The following is a 24,869-nucleotide window of genomic DNA, read 5'->3' as shown; positions in this document are numbered from 1 at the left end:
ATCGTTGGTAATTTAAATCTCGTGATTTAACCGATACACCATTTTTCTTCCGTTAACGGAGAATTAATAGTTAAACGCGCGAAATAAGAAAACGATTTCTATTTTTATCGTTTTCCCGTCGTGAGTGTTAAATGATATTTTTCTATATCAACGGCTTGCAGGATCCTGAATTCACCTATAATAGCAGAAGCATTTCACGCTTGTCGATAAATTTTTTTACGATCGACGATATACGCGTGGGAGCCAATTTAAAGACAAAGAAAACGGATAAAACAAAAGAAGAATACGCTCGTGCATCGTATGATCGTATTCCCTTTAATCTCGAAGAGAAGAAGCTTAATACTTTGCATGGAAAAACTTTATCGCGAATTTCAAGTATTTTTTGGTTCAATGGTAGTTCTGAATCGTGACACGTTTCGTTCGATTTTTTTTTTTTTTTTGTTGAATCGCCCACATGGCTGTAGTGCTTTCTTTATTCATACCTCGCGATTGAGCATGCAACGCGTCCCGATCGTTGGAAACACATTCAAGTGGCCCTTTCGTCGCTATTTTCATCCCGTTTGTTTTCCATGATATTTTTATCTCGATCTATCAAATGTGCATGGAGAATAGAGGATGAATTTAACGGAGAAAATTTTTATAAATCATGAATTTAAAAGTGTAAAAACGAAGGAATAAAATAAAATGTAACAGCAGTTAAACTTAATTGGTTGCATTCGTATACTTGCTTCCTCTGTTTTCCAATTGTGAAAACTAATTTATTTTAACTGCGAATTATCTCTTAAGTCATTGGTAAGACGATTATAAGCGATATTTTTCCAGAAACAAATATATTTATCGCGTAATTTATCTTAATTTATCTCAATCAAACTCTATTAAAATTAGGAAAATTTTGAACCGCTATAACTCTGAAGATAATAACTTCCGGTCGACGAATGAGCGATCATTAGAAGCACGGAACCTTGCCCTTTAAAATGATCTTTGATTCATTTCGATACGACTTGTGGTTCGTGAGATATCGTCGTGCAAAGAGAAAGGTAATTTTTTAATCGTTTACTATTTCCGTTCTTGTTTCTTACTCGGACCTCTCGCTCGCACTTCGTCTCACTGACCTATCCCAAACTCCAAACAAGTAACAGATACGATTCCTAGAAAAATATAGTAGTACACATTTCCAGGAAAAAAATGTAGGTCAGCGAGTCGTGCGTTCATTCATTCAATCTATATACCGTCTCGAGCACTTTGAATCCTTATATCTCGACAACCGATCGAGATATCGAGATAAAACAAAAAGATACTTCAATGGCATAGTTTCGCAATTTTTCTTCTAATTTCTTTTCATGTTTTTTACGTGATGTTTTTTACAAAGTTTCATTCGTGAACTACAACGATCCGTTATTGATACAAAATATATATAATTTATAAAGCATATTTTTAACATTCTCTAATATTATTAATTGAATATTTGAACATATTTTAATTACATAAAATTAATAATTACATAAAAATCTACAATTTATTTGTAACGAATGATAAATATACAAGACTGTGCCTATGTCAAACAGTCCAATAAAGATTAGATCTTTATACACAAATAGTTTTTTTAATGGTATACTCCATACATTTTCTAGATCTATGTCATAACTACTCGTTTGTCGAATAAGGAATGGAACAGGAATGGATGAAAATATATTTCTTCAACTTCTCTTAATTTTTCACGATAAACATAATAAACATATCTTCTCTTTACTCTAAGTAGGTGGACCAATTTCCGCAAAGAGAATCTCTATTTCTAGATAACGTTCCATCCAAAGGATGGGGACGTTGTAACAGGCAATAAGGCGAGACAATCGCATACGCATGGCTCGTTTCACAGGGAATTCAGTTTGGATAGATGAAATCAAAGCGCGTTCTTCCAGGTCCAACTTGGCGTTGGTATTGAATTCATTTCACGTTCAACATTTCTACGATTCCTGTATTCCTTTTTTATCCCCTTCGAAAGCTTAAAAATTTCAAATTCAATTTATGAAATTACACCGCCTTGATCCACATCATTTAAGACGTTGGTGGAGATATCGTAGCTTTCAATAATAGCAATTCAAAAAAAAAAAAAAAAAATCACGTCACTCTAAGCGGTATCTCCGCATAATTAAAACAAACAATCGCTACATCGACTTTTCGCTCAATCGAATCTCGATTATTCGACTTGGACTGGTCGAATATTTAGCAAAATGGAGGGAGGAGAGAAGTTGCGGTTCGCGAACGGTTCAGACGCACGTTGATGCACGCAAACATTGACAAGGTTGGAAAGTTGGTCGCATACCATCGCCGCGCCGCTTTTCGAGGTTTGATTTCATCCGAAGATAAGAGGAAATTGGAAATTCCGTTCTGTCGCGTTTCGGTTTCATCGGCGTATCTGCCGGATGAAAGGCATACCAGCCAAACGTCGAGTTTCATTTCACATTGACGAATAAGCGACGACGCGTTCCTTTGTTATTATCGTGGGTCCGATAAAGCAAGTAAATTAATTCAATAACATTTTCACCCTTGATCAAGGGGCGGAAAATATATTTTGGAGAATAAACGGTCGAAAATTAAACCTGGATTATATCGACGAAGATTAATAAATTCGTTTATGGACAGATTCGATGTCTTGTAATTTTCGAAAGCGGCGAATCGTGATTAAAACGATATTTCTTTCGTGGAGATGAAACTATGGTAACACCTTCGAACGTGTATCATCGCGGATTATCATAGAAATAGTTCAAGGTCCATTATCTTTCTCGATGAATAAAGAATCCATTAAAAATTGTTGCACGCAATATCGCAAAACAAACAGGAAAAAAGAAAGAAAAACATTTGATCAGAAATAAAACTCGATATTTTCCGATTTTTCAAAAAGAAAAAAAAAAAGAAAAATAAAACGACCATTCACGCCCACTTTTATGCTTTTTAAAACTTGCAGCCATTCACTTTTGTTTATACCACTCGAACATGTTCCATCTTTAATTCTACTTCTGTTTCAGCTTGCTAGATGAGAATCATAAGCTAGGGACCCAGTGGCAACTTTGAAAGTTCACGATTCATTAAAACATCCCATAACTTATTACACGTTAACACTTCCTAAATTACGACTTTCGTCTCAAAGCGTTTAATAATCCTAAAATGAAGCGCCTCAGCCTCGATCGTAAAATTAGTCGCTTATCACTTAACCCCCCATCGTCGATCTTGACGACTTTCCACCCGATCATGATGAAGTTACCGGCACGAAAGGGAAAACTCCTAGGCCTAATACGGGATAAAATCCTCTCCTGCGCCTTTCTCGCGTGGATCTCGAGTCAAAGGAATTTGATCGAAGCTCAAATCGACTCAATCAGGAGGACGATTTATATTTATCACATGGTATGCTTGTGTTTTAAATACAAGGCGCGAAACTTATTTTTTATCTTCTGCCAAAAATTAATCATTTTCGATCCAAAGGGAATTGGAAATTCAATTCAAGGAGAGGGGAGCGGAGGAAAACAACTCGAGTCCCGAATAGGGATGAATTATTCACGCTACCTATTGGGTTCATCGGACCCAATAGACAGGTTTCTAAGTTATTTTAAGAGTGATGCGATTCTTCGCGAAGCGAAAACGGTATCGAGGAATTTCTCGTCCTCCAGGTATTTCAGTTACAGCTCGAACTGAGAACGATCGAATGAGAAGCGGGCGCGTTCGAAATTTTATTTCATCGCAATTCCAAACGATCGTTCTCTCGCTATTGCCAAGCTTTTTTTTTGATTTGCGATAAGCTGCACCATCCTGTTTTTTCCAGGATGCGAATATTTTTTATGGATTTGAAAAAGATCATTTGGAGAGAGAACAGGTTTGAACGATATTCTAGGAAATAATTAGCATGCCAGGCTAAATCTCTTTTAAATTGAAGATTATTGTGCATTCCTCTTTCCAAAACTTTGTCTTAAGTCTAACGAGAAATATTTGTTGCAATGAAAAAATCAATTACAAATGAAAATCAATCAAAATGAGCAAAAGAGTAACTTATAGGAAAAAATATCGAAATTATTCTATTAATTTCCAGAAAAATAAGCAATTGAAATAAGCAATCGGCAATAATAAAGACTCATAAATTTCGCAATTAATCCTTATATCGCGATCAACGACTCGACGAAGCCAATCATGCATACGATTTAATTGAAATTTCATTATAACTAATCATTTATCAGAGGATGTTTGAAATCTCGCGTTCAATCACGTGTTCGAAACGAGATTTCTCACCCTCTCGATTAATCAATTCGTTTAACAGAAAATTTTGTTAAAAATTTCTCGCGTCTCCCGGAGAAATTGATTATATCGCGATACACATCGGCAAACGAATCTCGTTTATTTATCGTCCATCAGTTTGAAACATTCATCAACGCGCATCTACCGATCCTATCGAACCGGAAGAACCTTCCTCTAAACCGTAAATCATCGCCTCGTGTCTTCGAGTGATACACGTACGCGATCGGTCGTGTCGAGGAGAGCACGCAAGAAAAGGAAATCCAGGTCTCTCTCTCTCTCTTTCTCTCTCTCAAAGTGAATAGTTCGATGTTTGTCGACGAAATCCACCTTTCCACGAAGAAAACAAGTCGCCTCGATTTCGGTCGTTGCCTCTGTTCCAGAACGAGGAGAACTTTCCTCGTCATCGAAGATTCTCTTCTCTGACATTCCACATCCGTCCTCCTTGGCGTAGCTACAGGGTTTAAAATCTCAAAGGTCGATTTTATTGGGGAGGAAAAAATAAAAAAGAAGGAAGGGGAGGTAAGAAGGTAAAAGGGATACTAACGAGACTCAAAAGGAAAGAAGAGAAACAGAAAGAAAGAAAGAGAGAAAAAAATAGAAATGGGGCGAAGATAATAAGATTTTGATTTGTATGTAATACTGAAATCATTAACAATGGATACAAACTTTTGAAGAAAAGAAGACAACTTTTTGCAAGAATATATATTTCCAAAAAGGAATGCACTCGTTTGATGAAAATTTTTCTCATTTGGTTAAAAATTTTAAATATCATCGGATTTAAAGAAAAAAAAAAAAGAAACGAAGAAAAGGATATTCTCTGTTAACAAGAGACGAAAAAAAAAAAGAGACAACGTAACAAAGAGACGAAACGAAAAAAAATGAAAGAATATAAACGAAAAAATACGTTCTCTCTCTTTGTATCAATTTTTAAAATAAACACGGGGAAGAAGAGATACTGGCATAACTCTGGGTGTAAAAAAGTAGCAGGAAACGAGATGATCCGAGGTGATCCGTCCAACGGCAAACGTAAAATTGGAAAACTTTGGACGAGCTGGTAGAATTGAATGGCCGTGCGGCGTCGTTCGACTCCGTGCTTGCATCAACCTATCCTCTACCGTTGCATCCTACCTAATACCTCCCCGCCTGGAAAGTAACTTGAATCTCATCAAAGTTGTGCGTGCAAACATTGACCCCTCTGTATCTCAGGTGCATCGATACCGTGGTAACTACCTCCTGTGTCTGACATACCCAGGGGATGCGAATACCCAGACAGCTCGAATAGCTTTAAGCTCGAATTTTTTCCCGTTGAGGAAGAATTTATCGAAATAGAAACTTTAAAAATAAAATTAATCTCGAGTTGGAGTTTATGAATGAGTTGCGGTCGGAGACACGGTTCACGTTCCACCCACGTACAGATTGAAGTTTGATTAGTTTGTCTAGCGTATAAATACAGTAGTGACTGAATCAACAAAATTCAAAATGTGAAACTGAATTCTCAACCAACCTCAAACCAAAGTTTCTCGATGGCTTCCAATACTGATTATATTTTGAAAAATTCGATGTACCGATTACAGTATGTAAATATAAGAGAAAGAAAGAGAGAATATTTGGATATATTACCTTAAAAAACTGTGGTTGAATTGTTGACAAAATATTTCGAGAAAAGCGAAGAAGACGATATACTTCTTCCTTATCGGTCTTTTTCGATAAATGACACGTTTATTTGCATGAAAATGTTGGTAATATTTTCTCTGGTCCCTTCTACGAAGTAGATGTGTATCTCTCATCTAAATTCTAAGTAAACAACCGCTATATATCCCCGATACTTCTTCAGGATTCCTTTGAATATGTAATTTCGCGAATCGAAGTATGTATTTTTTATAGAGGAAATCTGTTCCAGCGATAAAATTTTGTAAAAGAGATTGAAAACTGGTTGAAAAAAAAAAGAAAGAAAGAAGCGGATGATGTTGTAAGGTATATTACCAAAACGAGTAAAAGGATGGAATGGAGGTGGAATGGAAAAAAGCGAGACACCTTTATCTTTTCACGATATTAATGCCAACACGACATTATATACAATCTCTAGTTAAAGCAGCGTTGCTGCGTGAGTGGAGGAGGATTAAAAACTCCAATAATAATAATTCACATAATGGATCTTAAATAAACGTTAATGAAATAACCAAGAAGTCCATAAACATAGTTCATTAAACGTATAACAGAAATTCTCCACGAGCAAAGTCAAAATAAAATTTAATTATCCTCCCATTCTCTCTTCTATCTCTCCCCCTCCCCCTCCTCAAAAAAACAAAAGACTTCGCAATCATATTTCCCCTTCCAATCTCCTTCCAATATATTCATTTTCTCCATCGAACGAACACAAGTTTCAATAATATTTGATCTTTAATTTTTTCACGATTAAGATTAAAATCGAACGAAATTCACTCAAATCACTCGATAATCGGATATTTCTCCTTCCCAATCGCAGCAGAATCATCGAAAGGATAGATTTCCCGCGTCTGCGGTGATTTTCATTCTTGATTTCCACGAGGAAAATCGTGGAACGAATCTAATTACCCAACGACTCGATAATCAATCACATTTCCAATTTATTGCCTCTTCGTCAAAGTACGGATACGCTCGTCAAAGTAACCACCTGCCAGTTGCACAGCCGCATGTACAAAATCCTAAATATCCCCCACACCTTCTCGGCAAACACTCGTAATTACCGTTCACACGCGATACAAAGCGCCTCAGTCGATGGTCCACAGGTTATATTCGGGCTGATTATATATCCTCGCATAAGATGGGAGCAGAAGCGTTGACCCCTACTACTAGCTCAGGTGCAGCATCAGGTGCTGTTGTGGTAGGGGTAATCAGGTGCGCGTACAAGAGAGAGGGAGACAGACACAAGCTTACGGAGGAGAGAGCGGAGGGTGGAAGAAGAGAGAGAGAGAGAGAGAGAGCAGCTAGCGCGGCTGCAGTCTAAAATACGTTGGGCCATTAGGTGGGGGTGTGCAGGTGGAAGAGAAGGTCGGAAGGTTACCAGAGCGCAGACGCCGACTAAAAGCATCGAGGATAGTACCCGGCACCGTAGCGGAGTACCGGACAGAGCTAGCTCGTCCGTAACGGTGTGTTCGTCTTGGCAACGGATCCGGTCTTTATCCAGAGCGCACGAGCCACGTTCACCTGCTTCACCCCCCAAAACGGAATCGAAATCGAACGCGCGATCCTCGGCAAACGCAACAACAGTTGTTACTGGTCGCGAGCGATCAACGTCAACCGGCCGAGTCGAACCACTTTTGGAGTTCGCGAGTTACCGGCTGATCAACGAGGGACCGCTTTCCCGCGCTCCCGCAACCCGATTCGATTCTCACCTGTTAACCGAGCCGTCGCGCTCCTCTTCTCTTTTCGAAGTGTTCAGGTAAGTTTCAACATTCCACGATGTGAAAAACTTTTGGAAAACTTTTCGGGCATGATTTCTTTCGGCTATGATTGTGTTAAGCTAGGTTAACGACGACGCGCGAGTTGCAATGAAATTCGAAGATTTTTGAAAGTGATACGAGAACTTGTTATATCATATTTCATTATTTTTATCTCGTATTTTCTTTTTTTTTCGATTAATTCGTAAATTTTAAACGCGATATTCTTTTTTAAGGTTTATCGATTAGGTTTATCGATCGTGTACAGGTTTATAGTTCGTGTTAGTTTTGAAAAAGATATATAACGAGGAAAAGTCGGCGAATGTTCACAAGTCTCGTCACGATGTCAGAGACAATAGTCTACGGGCCCTTTTTAGTATTCCCTCCTAGTTCTTTAATTCATCACTCCGCTCGACCGAAAGTGGTACCAAAATACATACACCCGCATAGGGAGTCAGTGAAAACACAATGTCTAGTGGCCGGCCGTTGAAAACTTTCTCAAACTCCGGGCAATTACAATTGAACAACAATATTCCTTTGTGAAATATTAACCGGTAACCATTGTCTACGCCCAGGAAACTTCAATGAATCTTAAGGAAACGACTCCCATTTGAATCGCTCTATCGCAGGAATACAGAAGCACAACAGTTTCTAGTAAAATAATTAATTTCCATAATACCGTGCCTAGTTATTCGATTACTTTCGCGCGAGGAGCGTTAGTTTTATACTTTGAGGTATGCCTGATGTGGATTATTAATGGTATTGCACCCGAGATATTTTCTCGTTGCGTGTTACTCGCCGCAACCCCCGAGCGTAACTTTTCTTAATCTTCCCACGCAGACTTTCAGACGAGCACAAATTGTATTCGAGTGTGAAATTGGCTATGCATCTGAATTTCAATTACGTTTTAACGAACGATTTCTGTATTCTGTCTGTCTGAGATAGAATGAGAAAGGTTAAGATGCGGTACTTCCATCGACGGTTCAAACAATTTTCGAAACAATTTCTTCTTCGTCCCCTTTCGCAGGGGACTCGTTTCGAATTCCTTCTACTTATTTCCCTGGTCGGGAAAAGAGCGTAATTGAACAACGAAGGAAAGACAGGAGACTTTTATGTAACGAGGGACGAAATTAATGTACGGCGAGACAGTCGGTAAACACCTTTCCGCTCCGCCTTAAAGTGTGTTTACAAGTACCCCAGTGGGGTAGGACGAGATATGCTAATGCGACATTATATGCTCTGTGTTATTTTAAGAATGATTCAAATTCCGTTTATCGTCCACAAGGCGATGCGAATTTTCATCTTTAATTAAACTCATTGCACGATACCCTCCGAATAAAGGAGCAGTTGGTGTCGTTGTTGTTTAATAGCCACAATTTTCCACGTTATTACGGTATCTGGTTTTCTGGAAATTTCTTGAGGAGAATATATAATAACAAATCTTTAATTTTATGGTAAATAAAAGGGAAAATCAACAATCAATAAATTTCAATATTGAAATATAAATTAATAACCAATTGGATTTGATAAAATTTTGAATTCTTGAATCAAACAATGTTTAGATATTAAGTGTTAAAAGTGTATTTTTTTTTTTCAATCTTCTGAAATCTTATTTTCTCTTTCTTCGAGGACAAAAGGATATTATATACGTGCCAGTTTTTCGATACATTTCCTCGTTTATGTTTCCTCATTTCTCTCCAGCATTATCTAAACTATTCACTTTATCAAACTATTCCGTCAGGTGTCGTAAATGATGCGGTAGATTGCGCCATTTACGAAAATCCTTTCGTACTATGTACTTCGGTATTGTCCTCGGTATAGTCTTCGCAAATGGATTGGCTCGTACGCGTGCTACTTTCAACGCTGCGTATCTCGGCTATCGTCGATTCGATTTCGTGCAGGGGATTCATCCCTTCTTTATTTTCGAACCAAGATATAGGAACAAGGGGATAGGGGTTTATACAACAAGCTCTGTATTTTCGGTCAATCGAAATCCTGGCAGAAAAGATTTACACTTTCTACGTTATTTTTTCGAAAGTAATTTCCTGTTTCAATTTTAATTCATCCATATTTTCATATTTGGATAATTGTAGAAAAAATTAGGTATCTTTATGGGTTCATGGTTTTGTAAATTTTGTCACGAAATAATTACATTTTAGTTGATGATTCACGAGAAGTGCGCCTTATGTTGCAAAAAAAAAAAAAACTTTCGAAATAACAAGACGTATCATGGGAACAAGTTCAATCGACTAATCTTCTGCAACTGCTCCATCTTACGATTAACTCACTATTTCTTATCGAATCTCCAAAGATGTTTTATTAACTTTTTCTCGAATATTCGAAGGGAAAGTATTTTAATTAAGAATTATATTCCAAAGAATTATATTCAACCTGTTGTTTCCAAACGAAGAATTCCTCTGGATATAAAATTGCAAGGCGAAGGAATATAAAGATCTGTTGTCTTTCTTTGTTGGAGTGCAAACATTCGTTTTAAGAGCATCATCAATGTAAATTTACCGGATAATCTTGAATTCGCGTGTGCGAAAAGGGAATTATTTGCAAAAGATATCTCCAACCGTTACGAACGAGAATGATTTTAAAATTAATAATTCAATTCAAAAGATTTATTCACGGACGATCGAACACTTTGATCGAAAACTTTAAAATTATTCTATTTTCTATTATGCTTTTCGTAGCATCATCCCTTTCTAAATTTAAATAATGATCGATTTGTGTGAAGAAATTTTGAAATTTCATCAAACTGTCAATAAACAATTCAACAAAAGCAACTATATACATATATATAAAAAAAAAAAAATAGACTCGTGGAAAATTTTCACTATCATCGTTCTACCGTTACTATCGCCGGAAACAAGTTTCTCGAGGACGACGTATAAAACAAGACACGAGATAACACGTTTCACGGGTTTCTTATTCTAATTATATTTATTCCACCACACTTCGAAGCTTTCTAACAACGTCGGCAATTAAAACTTATTTCGAAATTAAGCAATAAAAAAGGAAAAAAATCTTCCATTACCTCTGTATCCTATTCACGTTTCGTCTCGAAACCACAACATACGTCATTGTTGTTCATTTTTCCCTCGCCACAAATTAATTGATCCTCGATTTAACTCGTTCGCCCACGCCACGTATATTCCCACTCGTCAACTTTTCCTCTGGAAAACGCGGCTTGTTTCCACTCGGTTCCGCAATTGTGTATTTTCCCACGATGTAACGACGGTCTGGACTGAATAACTGTAGGCCCAGCTGGGGGCGAGATGATCTCGCGTCATTTGAGTTTGCGAGAGAACGCGTTGAACATGTTTTCATCGTGATTACGATTTATCATTGTTGTACCAATGGTCATCTTCATCTTTCCACTGTATAATTCGAAGGGTATAGAGTTGATAATGAATTGAACAATTTAATTTTCAGTACACTGCTTTAGATAAATATATTTATTTGATGGTATTATGAATAAAAATTTTTAGAAACTTAGTTTCGAAAGAAAAATAATTATAGTATCTGAAATCTTTTGAATATTTCTTAATTGGTTCTTAAAGATGTTAAAAATTGGTCTGAAAGAAATTTTTCTTAATCCTTTTTATATTTTCAATTGTTAAAACTTGTTACTTTATGTGGCAAATTTTATAAAATTTCGCAATAGAATAATTGGTTGTCGCCGGCTTGAAATAACACAATAGATAAAATTTCCTTTATCATTTGCCTGGTTTCATTTAAAAAACCAACGATAATAATTTTAATAATTTCGTTCGTAAAGAGCTTAATAATAAATCGATTCCTTACAACTACAAACCAGAATTTGTCGGATTGAATCTTCGGTTACAATACAACATTAATGCAACAACAATGCGAGATTTAACATTTCTATTCTCGATATTCAATTGTATCTATTGTAAACATATGAACAATCGTAATACGTAATCTTTTAGGATAAGCGTATTAATTGAATCCAATGACAAATTCACGGCTCTCCGTGGGACATCTGTTGCATTCGAGGCAATACACGATGCTCTATAACGATCACGGTAAATTGTAACGAGGTTTAGGTCGGGATCCGTTAATGTCATTCTATTACATATCTCATTCCAGCCAATATTACACGATGATCGTTTCGGCAAATTGCATTTCCAACAAGCCGAGGTGACAAACGATAAATGTTACATACCGTTGGTCAATTCGTATCGAACGTGCAGAATTAATGAGGAGAGGGATTCACGTAAATGTATCTCTGATTTTAATCGAAATATTTTAATATATTTATGTATAAATAAAAAATAAAAAATTTTAAATATTAACTTTCAAGGTTCGAGTTTCGACAATTTAAATTGAAAATTAATATTTTTATCACTTTTTGTTTGCTATCACTTATTCAAAATACATCTATATATATATTTATATGAAATGAAAAACAAACAAACGATAGAACGTTTTGATTTTATGGTAAAATACAAACGTTCCAATTGATCCATATCTTTGCATGCCATATCATCATTAAGATCGCTATCTTTATTAATACACCGGTGAGAAACCTTTATTTAGCAAGGCTGCCATATCTTCTCAAAAGACAAATTCGTATCATCCTACATCCATTTTTCCACCAGGGAGTCTGATCAATTATTCATTTCTTATTTTTTTAAAATAACACCGCAGGGAAAGAAGGATTTAAAATAAGATCTCAGGTGAATCACCTGCAATTTCTAAGAAAAAAAAAAAGAAAAAAAAGAAACTTCATTCTTTATTAATCCTACTTTTTCGAAACATATCATGAAATCTGATCTGTGTTTTCGCTTCGTATCGCGAGATACACGAGGAAATTTTAACAATCACAATGCCAATTCGAATAGATAGATTTAGAACGGTATTAATTGTCTCGATTGTCAGTCTGGAATAACAAAGTCGATGAAACACGGCTCGTTGGAGACGCCGTCGTCGAGAAACAATCGTGAGAGCGACTCGTCGGTTGAACGACGCCTTTCCAGCCATAAACCCGCAGGATGTACGTGCATGTCCAATTAACGTTGCACGCTAGACGCAACGAAACGAGGGACGAGGGGGGCCACTATCGATAATAATGTTTGACTTCGTGCACTCTGCGTCCGGACACTCCTATCGATTGCCGGGGCAACACGACCACGAAAAGATAGGACTTGGTCGGCGATAGTGGGGTTGGATCGATTTGCCTTTGATCTTCCGCCCTTGAGAAATGAATTTTAATATTTTTTGGGACGGACAGAATTCTTGAATTTTATTCATCTTCTGCTTTTATATTATCGGCATAAAGAATCAACGATTGTTGAATTTTTATAAGTGGTAAATAATAATAATAAAAAAAGAAATTAAATAGAAAGAAGAAGGGAAGAAGGTTTTATCGCTTTCTGTGACAAGTGATGATCATCAATTTTATATATTTATTCGTGTTTCTCGAAAAATTAAAAAAAGTGAGTTGTAATTTTTTTATTTGACGAAAAAATTAACTGGAATTAATATTATAAATGATTTTCGTGCAAAGGATATCCTGAATATTTCGATGTGTCGATTGATATGTTAATAAGTATTGTATTAAACATACAATTAAGTTTCGAGAATGAAATTTTGATCAAATGGAACAGAAGAGTGGGATTAAGACGCAAGATTATTTTTAACAGTTAATACCCGTGGAAGCGAAGGGGATGAATGTAACGTCAAATCAGTTAAAAAACAAACGGGATTATATCGCTCGAAATTAAATTCTTTCTCGGGTATATAATAATAAATGAAACTTTACTTTACTAGATAGAGAATTTATTCTGGAAAGTGCTCGAGGAAATTTACTTAGGATCAGTTTATCAATCAATTCCTATCTATTTTACGAAAGAAAACGTAGGATTCCGCTATTCGAACGTATCAACGAATTTCGACCAAGGAAATCAAATTTTCTCCGTGCAAATCAAATTTTTATCTAGCGAATACTCTTGAAAATTTAGTTAGGATCGAAGTACTGAATATATATATAAAATATCGCGAAAAAAGATTTCATAAAGAATATTGTTCACGTTATAGAAATTATATTATTGAAATGATTACTATATTTAATTTTATCCAGGATTAATTGAAATTTCGTTAGCAAAATTTTATCTAGGCGCAGTCACAAAAATACATACAATCTTCTTATATAAAGAAATTCAAATAACTGAAAAAATGTTTGTTTTAATAAAAATTCATAAATGAAACTATAAATTATGTATGGAACAATTTCTTTTTTCAAAAGAAAATTTTCTTTTCTCTCTTTTTTCTTTTTGTTTTACGCAGTGATAGAGCATTAAAATATGAGCATGTAATAATATAAAAGTTTTATTCTATCCGAAATTCTATTCTATACGATTACAAAATTATTTATTTTTAAAAAAACGAAAAAAAAAAACAATCAATCCTTCAAAATAATATTCCACTAATAAAAAAAAAAATTTATAAAATCTGTACTAAACTTTCATTAAAATTATCACAGATTTTCGTAACATAATTTGTTCATTAAACTTATATAAAATACATAGAAATTTTTACGAGCGACTGTACAACGGGATACAAATTTTGATCATTAATATTTTCACGATGTGACAATCGCTCATTTTTTTTTTTTTCTCTACGAGAGAAATAAAATTAAAATTTCCTAACAGGAGGTGAAATGAATTGAAATATAAATTTCCAGTGAAAATTGTATTTAACGATAATTTTCTCGTCGTACGATCGGAAATTGAAACTGCGTGGGAATAGACGATACCACGGGAAAAATTCATCCCGTGCACCTTTCATTTTTCGTGTTCTTGGCTCCCATCCCTCGAAAAGATCGATCTGTCCCGAGCCAGCCTTCTTCGAATTCCTTCATCTCTTCCCACAGTTTCGAGCGAGTGATATACGTGGCTCGAATAGAAAATTTCTGTTCCAAGATTGCGGACGCATATACATACAAAACGTTCGCGACTTCGATCCTGAGTGAGACGGATCTATTCGCGATCGATTCAAATTCGCGTTATCCACCTTCCATTTCTCCTTAACCAGCCTCGATTTCTTCCACGACTTACCTCGCTTCGATCAGCTAAAGCACGAATCCTCTCGCTCAGATTCTCAACTCAACTCGTTCAGACTAACTTTGTAACGATGTAAATGTAATGGGTCTCTCGTAAAAAAGTTTTGTATCAGTTACCGGGATTTTGTAACATCTCTTTTGCATATTTCTACTTTTTTCAATGTATTTTTCGATGTATAATTCGAAGTATAAATCTTTATAATTCTTTTACCGATGCAAAAGTTTCTTTTTTTAAAAAAAGTCATTGTTCATATAAATATATTGAAATATATATTGAATAACGTAACGAATATATGTATAATTTTTGTCAATCGAAAAAAATATTTTATAATAATCAAACGTAACGTGTTATTATATCATATCAGGGATAATTTGTCGTTGTTTGTATAGATATAGAAGTACGTTTAATGAAAGTAAAGTAAGATATATATTTGTGAGAAAATTGAAAATACAATACGCATCGTGTACGTTTACTGACAAAAGAAACGAGTTAATAAAATTTATTTATATTTTATTATTCTCCAAAAGATGAATAGGAGCTAAAAATAACAATAATAAGAAACATCATAGAAATCAAAAATAGAGAGATAACACTTGATACAATAATCTTTTCTCGAAAATGCTTGCCAATATGAATGAATGAAAATAAAAAAAATTTGCGAATTTCAATTTATCTTTGAGAAAATAAACGAAAGTATATCCAATATAGATATCCTGTATTATCCAAAGGAAGTGATTTGAAAAAAAAAAAAATAGAGAATATTGGAAAAACAACTGGAATGAAAACTCCTTCTCTCGTCTGATGGCGATTTCTTGCGACACGATAATAATTACTACGTAATCTCATGGTCACCTTTTCTAGCCCCTTCATTTCTTCTTTAATTATAGCAGCAGCAGACACGAGATTAATCTCATACCGTGCACGTCTATTGTTAAGATAAGCTTCGTGATCCACTTTTCGTACTTTATAACAACTTATAAATGAAAACTATCATTGGTAAAAACCATTTTCTTCAATCGAAAACTCGAACTTGTTCACTTCGGGAATATACAACTACGTTAGGAACTATAAATCGATTGTATTTTTCCTTGCAATTTACGATACGAGATAAAATTGCAACGCAATTTTCCAAGTTTTTTTTTACATGCGATCTATATTTTCAGACTATTTTTAATTCTTGTATCCCTTCAATCAAAATCGTTAAATACAAATCTTCCTAAAGCAAAAATCTTTTTATCAAATAAATTTTCAAAATTATCTTCAACTTGTTTCGCGATTAATTCTATAATAATTATTTTCTTAAATGAAATGAAAAAATTGCTCGCTTTAAAACTTTTTTAAATTCATCTTACACAAAAAGACACATGTAAAAAGAAATTGAGGATAATTATGAAAATCTATTTAAAAATGAAATTCTATCGTCTTTGACAAAATTTCAAAGACAATTAAAATATAATCGTGAGATGATCGTGTTAATTTTAATCTGAATAATCGTTACTTGAATTAACATATGAATAATCCTATTCTCGAACAAAGTGTGTACGAGGAAAAAAAAATCCACGACGATGCAACCGTTTAATCGCGGTTAACCGGATTTAACCGCGAGTGAACGTACACGTGATTAACTTAGAATGTGGTAATTATTCGTGCATGAAGCTTTGTCAAAAAAGAAAAAAGAGAAAAAAAAAAAAAGACAAAATCGTTCGCCACAATGGAACAACAGATTTTATTTCCGCGGGAAGGGATACGGCGTAAAATATCCGTCCGTTTTCAATGACATTTCATAACGCGCGAGATGGTAGAACGACGATATTCGTAGCCGGAAATTCGCCCAATGAGAAATCGTTTCGAAATCAACTCGACAGGGAACGATTTGTCGTGCTGCAGCTGTTGAAAGTTTGTCGGTGAAAAATGACGTCGCGCTTCCTCGCCCCCTTCTCCATTTTCTTCCCCGTTTAATCTTTCTCGATAATAAGTAACAACAATAAGAAAAAAATGAAAACATTTAAAAAAAAATTGAACTCTTAACATTCGTTATCACTTGTTGAAGTTAACGTATCGATTTAACGATGCTGTGAACATCGATAATAATAGTATACAATAAATTATCTATATATCGTAACTGTGAAAGAAATATTGATGTCATTCTTCGACACGACGTTTGTTATCGAAACGTTGTCGATTTACAATTAGTATGCCTTGTGTGCTCATCCATCTATATCTAGTGTCCATTCATCAATAAGAATCGACAAATCACTATTCGAAGAAAGAAATATCGATATTGCTGTTCAATACGTCCATCGAAACATTGTCGATATAGCATCAACGACAGTAATTTAGTATAATTACGCATTATATCTTTGCAACATCAAATGTTCACGATTAATGTTAACAGTAAAGCGTGTAAGTATATTGATAATTTATTTACTATAACTATAAGTTATTAGATATCCCTTATATTTTCTTGATAATATTCATTAAATATAAGTATTCAGGACATTACTATTCTATGAATTTATTAAATGTTATAAAATTAAAATTTAAAAAAAGAAAATACAAGATTTTTTAACAATTTAGGTTATTTTAGTAATTTAAGGCTACTTGGTGTGAATAGTGTCCAAAAAAGAGTATTTTTTCCACGTTTTGCCAGCATTGCAGTTACCTTCTTCAAAGGTCGAAAGGGTTTAGGGTCAAACAATTTCAATGTGTTTTTTGGCTCATGAAAATGTCTGGCTGCAATGCCAGAGAAACGACAGGAAAATTCTCTCTTTGGGCACAATTTATACTGGGAAACTTCAAATTGTAACGAAGCTTAAAATTAACTACAGATCAAGATAATTTTGCACTCTGGGCACGCTTCATGTATGATCTTTTTTTTTTAGACTTAAATATTTTCTAATAATGGTTTTGACGTCACTAAAGATATTTCGTGATTCTACTTTAAACATAACATTGATTTTCTACAATTTTTAATAAAAGATTCGCACATATTATATTTTACCGATTTTGTGATCTCTTATTTCTCATAATCAATATTCCACGGTTCAAAAGTTTAAAGAACTATCGATTTAGATCCAATTCCAAACATGTGAAATAGATTTTTCACTGAGATAATGAAAATGCGTGAAAAACAAAAACGTCGGTCGATCATCGATTAATTAACCTCAAAAAACTCGTAAACTTTTCAATCTCTTGTATCTTTTCAATCGTTGAAATACGATCGAACAAAAAGAGGGGAGTTTCACGAAGTTAGTCCAAGTCGAGTTTATATCCCGGTGAAGAAGCTCTTACATCGATTGTACGAAATAGAAACTTTTCTCGTTCGAATATACGTTGCAGATTTTTGAATTTACGACACAGAAATTCACATTCATTCTTTTTTTTCCTTAATGCCGCGAATTATTCGATCAATGAAACGTTAGATGAACGATAGTTTCCATGAGATCGTAGCAATGCTTTTGATGAACATTTCATGTACTTCGAGATTCGTACTTGTAACTTTTCAATTACTCTCTCTTTCTCTCTCTTTCTCTCTCTCATTCAAGTTTGAACTAGTAGGTAGAAACATAGTAGAGGGAATTTTCATCGCTACCTTGGGATCAATCATGCTACCTCTACGGATTTCTTTTGGAAGGTTGCTAAGCTCTTCGTGGTAAAGAAAATTCTTGAAAGAAAGATACCACGAAAGAAAAGTTTCTTTGAATTTTTATGAAGAGACTTCCCATGAAGTTTCCACAGTTTTTAAAATTTTAAAATTCTAAAGTTGTTTCGACCAGTACAAAAGATCGAAATTTTTTTTTCTCTTTTTTTTTTCCGTAACGTCAACATGATTGTTTTAAAATTTCAAAGTTAAATAAACAATATAGTTAGAAATCTTTATTATTAATATATCGTATTTTAATAAACCGTATGTCATTTCCAACGTATGACATTTTAATTTTTTTCACATGATATTATCTCACGTGGGAAGTAATGAAATTAACATTAAAAATTACACAATTATCAGACATTGTACATACAAAATCTATCTTCTCATTCTATCTATATCAAAGAAATCTTCCAATCGAAATATATTTAAGCATGACATTATTTGCAACATGCCTCGTTTGTTAAAAAGAAACAAATTTTGTATCAAATAATTCCAGTTTAAATATTCAACTTATTCTTCAAACATCATAATATATATATTATAAGTATATTTCCAACATTTTGCATACTTTTTTGCACTCTATATAGATTTTTATTCATTTAAATTTTATGCATAAATGCATGAACATCCTCAGCCCCTAAATAATAATAATAATATTCTTCACATAAGCAACAACGGGCAAAGTAACGAACTAACGACTAAGTTACGTAAGAAGCTCTAACGTCAATTTAACAGCAGATTGAATATTAATAAAAAGTAACGAAGAGAGTTCGAGTGCCATTACAAAATCCTGTTAACGCGGGAAATATTTTTTCACCGTTAGGAAGGATTAAATATCTTCCGTGTAATATATCATCGTGAAACAACCATGTACACACAGTTGGGCGGGTTTTGAAAGGGTTATTCATCCTTTTTTTCACGGAGCTTACTGTTTCGCGCCGTGTATGAATGGATGTATCCCAAATAAACCAACGTCTACGAACAATGGATAAGAATTAAAAAATGGACAAGGATTAAAAAATGACACGAGACTGGCTTAAACCAAGGAATAGCTGGCTTAAAATAAGGAATATTTTGTGCCAATTCGTGTTCGCCAGGATAAAATTCGATCCATTTGAAAATTCGACGATGAGTGATAAATTTCGACGAGTGAGAAAGGATTATTTCGTAATAATAGAACGTGATAATAAGAAATCGAATTGTGCGTGGACGCTTAATACGCTGTCCATAATAAATAACATTACAACGCCAATTTAATATCCACCACGAGTTCATATTCATTGGCGCAAAGTGGAATATGCACGATTCCGTGCGGCATTATCTCGCTAATATTTGAATGGATGCTACAATATGTATCGTTACAAGTTGAATTTTGAAACGACTGGTTAATTAAGCGTAATTAAGTAATTACTTTTGAATTTATTGAAATTTAAATTACTTCCGACACGAATATCCGTAATAGGTGAAACTAATCTCTATATAGTACATTTTAACGGATAATTAATTCGTGTAACTCTCCAAGATTTGTATCTGGCCGATTAATAATAGTATTAAGTGGAAGATAGAATGTCAAAGCCGGGATATAACGGAACAGAAAGTTTTCTACGCGTGTAGATCCATCCGATGAGATCTAGCTAATGGGATAGGAGAAGGTTCGAACAAAGTGATGAAGGGATTCTCTGTTTATTAAGAGATAAAATCGGATTAAACGGATAATTGTTAATATGAAAATTTAATACAACGATACACTGTAAAATATATATATATATATTTCAAGGCTTATAAATTTCAAGACTTACGCGTTGAACCCATAGTTTGAATTACTTATCCCCCTTTACTATCTAGTAATTTGCAAATTGATTGGCTGAGTGTATGCAAATTTTACGCATTCGTCGATGTCGCGCTCGCCTCATTTTCATTCGATGAAAATGGAATTAATATGTAATAATTAATAAACAATTATATCGTGATTTGTTCAATCATTTATCTAATATTTATTCTTTTCTCGTTTCAATTGTTCAATTGTTATTCATTATCAAACCGTAATGGACGATAAATCCATAACAATATCCACATTGTTATCGTAACAAAACGGCATACAATTTTAGATATAAATTGCATAAACGAATAACACTCAGGATCACCATCGTCGTTTAATTCCGTATCGATCGGATATCACAGCTAAAGATGACAAATTAAAATGTTCAAATTCGCACACGATTTCACGAATCGGCCAAATCCACTCAAATCTTTAATCCACTTTGTCCGCAAATATTATATTTCCACCAGATTTCCCGACCGACAAATCACGACCATTCGATGACCGACAATCTCTCTCGATATAAATTTAAAAAATAATAATAATAATAATAATAAATCGAGCTTCAGTCCTCGTTTCAATCTCTCGATTAAAAAATTAATCTCTCGAAATGATTAAACGATTGATTTCCAAGGAAATCAATGACCAAGGAAACAATCGTTTATAAAATCTTAAACAACAATAACATAACAACAATAATTCCTATAAATTGCACTTTTTTTCTTCTTTCCTTTAACGAATTCCCAACTGAGTCAATTTTTACAATTTATTTTTACATTTTATCTCGCATTGATAACTCGACCACGTTTCAGGAACTACGTTGCTGAATATGGATGAGGGATGTTTATCGCGATGTAAACGCGTACAACGAAATTTTTCTGCTTATTCGTCAAGAGTTTTCGAGGGCAAACGTCATCGAATAAATCTCGAGTGTCAAGAGGCAGAGACAACCTTACGGGGGAGGGGGATAAAGAATTTACAAAGCAACGCGAGGAATCCCGATTTCTCCGTTGGAATGGATTTCGCGTGTCGTGGAAAATTGCGCGGTTTGTCTTCGTCTCCTGCTTCTTTCCCTCCATTTGCTAGCCAACGCGTCCCAACCACAGTCGATCTTCATTGAACACCGAGGAGATAACTCTCTTTCTCCACCCCGTTTTCCGTATTTGCAGTCATCCTTGATCGTGGTTTATCTCCCCAAGCATAGCCTCTATTGTTCCACCGCGAAATTTCCACCGATTTCGACCATTTTTCTCCACTTTCCCATCGCGCAATCCTGTTTCCCAACCTACTTTACCCGACTCACCCGAGTCGATATCGACAAAACTCGATATTCGAGAAGCAATATCTGGCTGGTCGCTCCTGGAAAAAGGAGTCACCCTTACCCATACTGGATTCTTCGGTAGATAGATCGTTAAACTTTGAAAGTGGAGAGATTTTATGTGGAACGTGAACGATATTCGCGCTGTAAATTTTTTTTCTTTCTTTTGGCTCGATTCGAGGGATAGTCGTGAATTTTGATATTCGAGTCACGATCCCCTCGTTGTTTGCTCTCGTGAGCGAAGAAATTTTCATTTGTCGAGTGTCACGGACATCGTGTTTCCGGGTAACTGGATGTTCACGATTCGGTTTGTATCCCACCCGCATTTGACCCTGATTATTCGTTGGAAGAACGATTCCTTTGCATGAAGAAGTAAGCGTGGATTTACGAAACGAAGAGAGCGGATAGAATGGAGATTGAAATTGAAAGAGGATTCGCGGATGTGCGAATCGAACGCTCGGCAAGAAAGGGAGAAAGGGATAAAACGATCCGTGAAAGAGAAAGAAAAATGGCATCTTGGAAAGATGAATTATGGAAAGTGGACATTAAGATTCATGCTCTCTCGTGGAAAATTTAACCCGATCCGGAGTAATTAAAGCTTCGATGTTAATCGAAACTTAGATAGCATCGAGGAAGATGAAATTGAAAGACGTTTTTATGATTCCTATATGATGGAAATATTCCTTTCTGTACTGATAATGGTAAGAAGAGTTATTATTGCATTAATATTAATATTTTCATTCAATTTTCAAAATATATTTTAAATATGTATAATGAAAAAGTAGAAGTAAATATAATATATTAAAAATTATTTTTAGGAGATCTTATAAACCTGAAGTAACTTTTTCCAGATGACAGATTCTTTCTTAATTATCAATTACAAATGATTCATATTTTTGTGTCGCAACGAGCAATACTTTAAATAATCCTTCTGCAAATGGAATAACAAAATCGAAGATAATGAAAATAATTTCACCAGATCCGTTGTTAACGCATAATCAAACGAAATGCAAATGAAATCGATGAAATTTACGACTAATACGAATAATATTTCTGGAAAATGAGTGCAAAAATACGACAGAGTAATGAATTTAATACTCGAACGGATAACAGTAGAGACATCATTATATTACCGCAAATGTCCAGGAAAATATCGTGAATTCCGCTCGACTACGTGTAATCATGGTGATCGCGAACAGACAACCCTAATTGCGCCTTACGAAGCGACATATCGCAATGTCATTTTCAAAGTTTCACAGGTCGGCACCCTTAACGAGCGGCTGGCGCCGTATTTTTCTCCCCCCCTGGATGAGATATGATCTTTTTTCACGACATCGAAAAAGGCTCTTCCTGTAGAAAAACGATTCTCAATCTTTATTGCTTCGCGTATCCGAAAGAAAAATACTTCAGTTCTCTATAAAACAGAGAATATCATAATTTTCACTTCGATAGACTATTCCTGTTCTTTAATACTACTTCTATAAAGATCTATAAAATATCAAAAAATCGATGATGCTCCATCAAAGACTCACCCCTTCAATTTTTCTTGCTCTTCAACTTTGAAAAAAAGATTGGAATTTTCCAAATATCGAGATTTCCATTTATATACAAGTTCAGTACGAATATTTATATTTTATATTTTTTTCTACATATCAAAAAATCAATTTTTGCCCAAAATTACCTCTCAGATTTTCAATACCTAAACTAAATGTGTTCAGTCAATAATGATATTGCCGAGCTAACAGATTTTATAGTATCCTCGAATTTTGACTAACCGTATCTAAGATTGAGAACCGCTGATGTAAAAAAGACCGATCTCTTAATGATATCTGAAATTTATGCGTCGTTGCGAGTATTGCGTCGCCTGCGTTATCGCGGTTTAACCTAAATACGCACTAACAAATGTCACGTGCTTCCTCTCCTCCTATATGTCCTACGTGGAATACAGAATGAGACATGTTATTCGGTACAATTTGTTTTAGCCACGTACAATTTACACTCCGTAAAACAATTTGCCCGCAATCAGACACGCAACTTGAAGATTTTGGGAGGAACGAAATGGAAAAATCTGGAGAAAATCGAAGAGAGAGAAGAGAGGGAGAGGAGAGAAGATATAGCGGGGATTCTATTTATCTGGTTTTCTTTTCGTCTGATTTAATCAATGGTATTTGCGGATCGTGTCTTCGAAATCACGGGGTTTCGATTCTTGATGGAAGATTGAATCGAGGGATAAAATTGAGTTTCAAATAACGTGAACATGTGTTTACCCCTTTTGAATTTAATTCAATCTTATCCTCAAATACAGAAATATTTTTACTTTCAACAGGATAGTGTGCGCAATTTAAATTATATATGATTTCGATTTTAGCAAAAGGATTTCCGTATCTACAAATGTTTCAGTTAAGATTTCATTTCAAAGAAATACTAATGGAAGATTCGGTCGAAATCAGCAGAAAGAAATTTTACAAAAAAGTTTGAAGCAATACTTGTCTAAGATATACGCGTAGAGCGACAAGAAGATTCTCGTATTTAATATCGAGCTATTACTTTGAAACTTTCTTGCACTTACTAGTTTTTAGTTCTAGTTTAAATTAAACCACCATTCAAGCTAACTAACAAGTATCTATCTTTCGACTATCGTTTAACGTCCCGTGCAAATATACAAACACTTCTTGTCTGTTAAATCTTGACATGTTTTATAGTTGTAACTCTCTAGTTATAACGTTGCCAACAAAAACAAAAGAAAACATCAATTCTCGCCAATTTCCAACAATAAGTCTGTGTATTCCGTGTACTTCAAAAATATATCATAAATCAACACACTCGAGCAATAGCCCTTCAGAAATTCTCCTCTCCTCTCAAAGGTTGGAGAACGAAGAATTTTAGTCGTCTTTTTACATCTCGATTTCGTTTCTTCGAAACTGTCGGTCGACTTGCGCTACTCGAAGGAAGGAAACATTGAATCTTCTCTGAACCGAGAAGAAACCTTCTCCTCGATGAGAGGAAACGGTATTTACCACCGCGTCGGATCTCGTGACGCGGGATCTACATTCCTCGTAGAAAACATGTTCGTTTTTCCACTATTTGTCAGTGTCAGGAAGGGAACCTTAGGTTTAGATCGGTGTGTCGAGTTAAAGTTTATAAATCGAAGGATTCCGGGAGATACGATTCTCTATAAGGAAGGGGAAAATAGAAGCGTGGGTGGTTAAGATAAGCTTCGATAAATAATTGAACCTGACGGTGTACGAAAATGGACGTATTCTGCTTCCTTTCGTGGAAATCTTTAATA

The 24,869-nt window shown here is 34.8% G+C and overlaps 1 protein-coding gene and 1 long non-coding RNA gene across 3 annotated transcripts in view; one reads left to right on the top strand and one right to left on the bottom strand.

Moving 5' to 3' along the window:
* The window catches only part of LOC122712252, a 67,797-nt gene that overhangs the window by 23,369 nt on the left and 19,559 nt on the right, over positions 1-24,869 (bottom strand). The window lies entirely within an intron of this gene.
* Positions 7,437-24,869, top strand: part of LOC122712250 (ras-related protein Rap-2a) — a 33,429-nt gene continuing 15,996 nt past the window's right edge. Inside the window, exon 1 of one of the 2 annotated variants that reach the window (XM_043931736.1) lies at positions 7,437-7,705. The gene's annotated coding sequence lies outside the window, so the exon portion shown is untranslated. Of the gene's footprint in view, positions 7,706-17,067; positions 17,198-24,869 lie in introns of those variants that run through there. The other variant, XM_043931735.1, reaches the window with a different exon arrangement.

Source organism: Apis laboriosa, unplaced genomic scaffold (assembly GCF_014066325.1).
Source record: "Apis laboriosa isolate Shangri-la unplaced genomic scaffold, ASM1406632v1 scaffold1_cov151, whole genome shotgun sequence".
Lineage (NCBI taxonomy): Eukaryota > Metazoa > Arthropoda > Insecta > Hymenoptera > Apidae > Apis > Apis laboriosa.
The sequence above is the reverse complement of the archived record's forward strand: the minus strand, read 5'-3'. Positions and strand labels throughout refer to the sequence as shown.